General features: G+C 53.0%; 1 long non-coding RNA gene across 1 annotated transcript; it reads left to right on the forward strand.

Moving 5' to 3' along the window:
* Window positions 1-768: 768 nt before the first annotated feature.
* LOC147370294 (uncharacterized) lies at window positions 769-2547 on the forward strand. The gene is made up of 2 exons (XR_015166104.1): window positions 769-1125; window positions 2332-2547. It is a non-coding gene; the product is annotated as an uncharacterized LOC147370294 (long non-coding RNA).
* Window positions 2548-3098: the final 551 nt, after the last annotated feature.

Consider the following 3098-nt stretch of genomic DNA (forward strand, 5'->3'; position numbering starts at 1 on the left):
AGTCTCTTCACGTCAGCATCTTGCCACTTTCACTCTCTGGGGTCATCTGGGAACCTCAGCGAATGGAAGGAACCTCCACATCACTAACTGAGTTCCTACTGTGTGCCTGACACCCTGCCAATCACATCACAGCATCAGGAGTGGTGAGTAACTGAGGCTGTTAGTGATTTGGTCTTTCGGTTGAGTGGGCTGAACAAAAGGTCAGGTGAGTTGCCGGAGGTCACACAGGCTCTCCCCACCCCAGGACCCCTTGCACCATACCCAACTCCAGGCTGCACAGAGAAACTCGGGGGGGAAAACTTCACTCCAGGAGAGGTCCCACAAGGCTGGTTAGGATGCCAGCAGAGGGGCCGGTCAGCTCCTGAGTCCCGCTGATGGTCACATCACCCTCCACTTTCTATTTGCCCATCTCCGTTAATTATAGAAAATAAATTCCACAGTCACTTCCTCTCTTCAACCTTTCACTTAAAAAAAAAAAAAAGGCTGCTCCCACCCCCTCCGTTCCCAACCTCGCGGGGAAGCCGCCCGGCCACGGGCTAGCATCGCAGCGAACCACTTAGCAAACCGCAAATTTCAGAGGCCTCGTCACATCTGCGTTTTATCAGCTTTTTCCGGATAGTATTACCCCGAGCAATTGTCTGCAGATCGGCGGGCCGACAGCTGAGACGTTCAAGCGCTGAATTAGGGAGAAAGGGCCGGAGATAAAGCCGAGCACATGTATCCCATCAAAGTAATGAAAGCCTCCTGCCGCCAGGCCGCCCTGCTGCCTCCTTCCGAGCCGCCCAGCAGCCCAGCAGGAAGGCTGATTAACCCTTGCGGGGCAGAAAAGAAGAGCAAGGGTCATCCAATACCCAGGCTAATCAGGGCCCCAGCGGCGGGGGTGGGGGTGGGCAGGAAGGAGGCCACTCTGGCCTCAGGATCAGCCGGGCTGCATTTCCTGTGGCAGGACCAAGCTTGGCGGGGTGGGGCGGGGCGGGGGATGCTGGGGGGGCGGTAAGTGCAGCCTCTAATAAGGCCAGAAAGAGAAACTGGAGAGACTTGACTTGAGGAGCCTAAATAAAGAACTCGGTGCCCAGAAGGTTCCAGGCACTCTGGCTGGGTAGCCGGCAATCCTGAGAATCAAGGGTGAGCAGTTCCCTGTGTGGGAGCCTGGCCTTGCTGCAGATACCTTGTTTGCAAGAACTGGTGACTACTGTTTACTGAGCACCTACTAGGGGCCTGGCCCTGAGGGTGCTGCTGCGGCTGTAGGACTTACCCAATGCCCTCATCTGCCAGAGGAGACAGAGGCTCAGAGGGTTCCCTTGCCCTAGTTCAGACAGCTAGAAAGTGGCCCAGCAGAAGCTGGAACGAGAAATGCAGGCCTTGCTCTGTGACCTCGGATTGTCACCAGTGTTCCCCTTGCTTACCACCTGACCCCATGGTGTCATATGCCTGGAGCCCCCACCTTGACCACTACATGTGTTTCCTAGTAAAAGTTGGGCGCCAGGTTGTCCCCCGTCCCCCTCTTCCCATGGGCCACTTGGGCATCTGTATCCCGCCCGCCAGAGACCTACGTGCTGGCTGCCTGGCAGCCTGATTCCTGACCTGGGGCTTGGGGCCCCGGCCAGGCTGTCCTGCTCATGTTACCTTCAACATTAGCCCAACCACGCACTCAGGGACAGTCCTTTCTCCTAACACGTCTGCCATGCCTCACGTTTTAAATCATCGTGCTTCTCTTTACTAATGAGTTTGAACATCTCTTATGAGGCATTTAGGCCTGTCTTCTTTAGGCTCCCCCTTTGGGCATTTTTCTGTCAGACCTCTATCTTTATTGTTGAGAGTTTCAGTATGTTCTCAATCATAACCGCTTGTCAGTTGCGTCTGTGCCGTGTGCCCAGTCTGCTGCCTTTGCCTGTGGCCTCCTGCATCAGCTGGAATCCTTAATTTTGATGCAGGCGGATCCATCATTTCTTCTCCCTTCTGTCTGGCCCTTTTTAAGTCTTTTGGAGTAGAATCTATCTTGGGCACAATGACGCCTTCTTATGCTTTCTTTGATTGGCTTTGTTATTGTAACATTCACATCTGAAGCTTTGGTCCATCTGGAGCCCACCTTTTGAAAGGCTTAAGGGATAGAGTGTGAATTTTTATCCACATGAGACCACTCCTCAGCGTGTGCCGTCAGCTGATTCAGGCCTCGGTTTCTCAACTGGCTGTGGAGCACCGCACCGCATCGCAGATTCTCCATCGAAAAGAGGGGCATCATCCAGAACCTCATTCCCAGCTCCCTCCTGTCCCCAATCCCGCTACCTGAAGCTGCTGTGTGTGTTTGAGCATCATCTCTCTGTTTTGTAGGAAATCACAATGGAGACAAAATAAACAAATCGCAGGGGACAGAGAGTGTCCTGGTGCAGACGCTTTCTAGAGGTGATGCTTTCAGTGCGCGCTTCCCAGCAGCTCTGTGAAGCCCTTGCCTCATGGAGGATGGATGAAGCCTGCCTTCCACTTCATGCTTTGCCCAGCATTGACTCTCAGGCTTGGTTTTGACAGTCAGGACTCCTCCCACCGCCCTTTGCTGCAGCATCCCAGCCAGCATGCAGATTCCCAGGGATCTTTGTCGGTGGTGATCTCTCTGCCAACGGTGCCTTCTCTTCCTTTCACCCTTCCCATCCTATCTCTGCCCCATCCACACATCTATTTTAAAAAATTTAGATGTGTTGCATCTGCCAGGGTTCTTTGGAGGTAAGCAACAGAAAAGGACTCTGGCAAATCTTTTTGTAACAGAAAAATATTCATTTCCAAGATTTAGGACAGGTCCCAGAAGTTGCGAGACACTGAACTACTAGGCCTCAGAGAGACAGGAGCTGGGGAAACTGGACTTCTAGCTGCCAGGAAGTAAGAAGTCAGAACAACTTGGTGCCAACTAGAGTGACCTCAAGTCACTCTATCATGCCTGAAATTCTCAGGAAAGAACATCTGATTGGCCCAGCTTGAGTTCCTCGCCCAACTCATGACTGAATCAGGTCAGGTACCAGGACTGTGTGTCCACCAAGACTGCATGAGGAAGGGAAAGCTGGAGCCCAGAGGAAAATTTGGTGCAGACACCACCCTTGGTGCACACT

This window comes from Bos grunniens, chromosome 6 (assembly GCF_055505025.1).
Source record: "Bos grunniens cultivar Pamir isolate PY7600 chromosome 6, Bosgru_T2T1.0, whole genome shotgun sequence".
Lineage (NCBI taxonomy): Eukaryota > Metazoa > Chordata > Mammalia > Artiodactyla > Bovidae > Bos > Bos grunniens.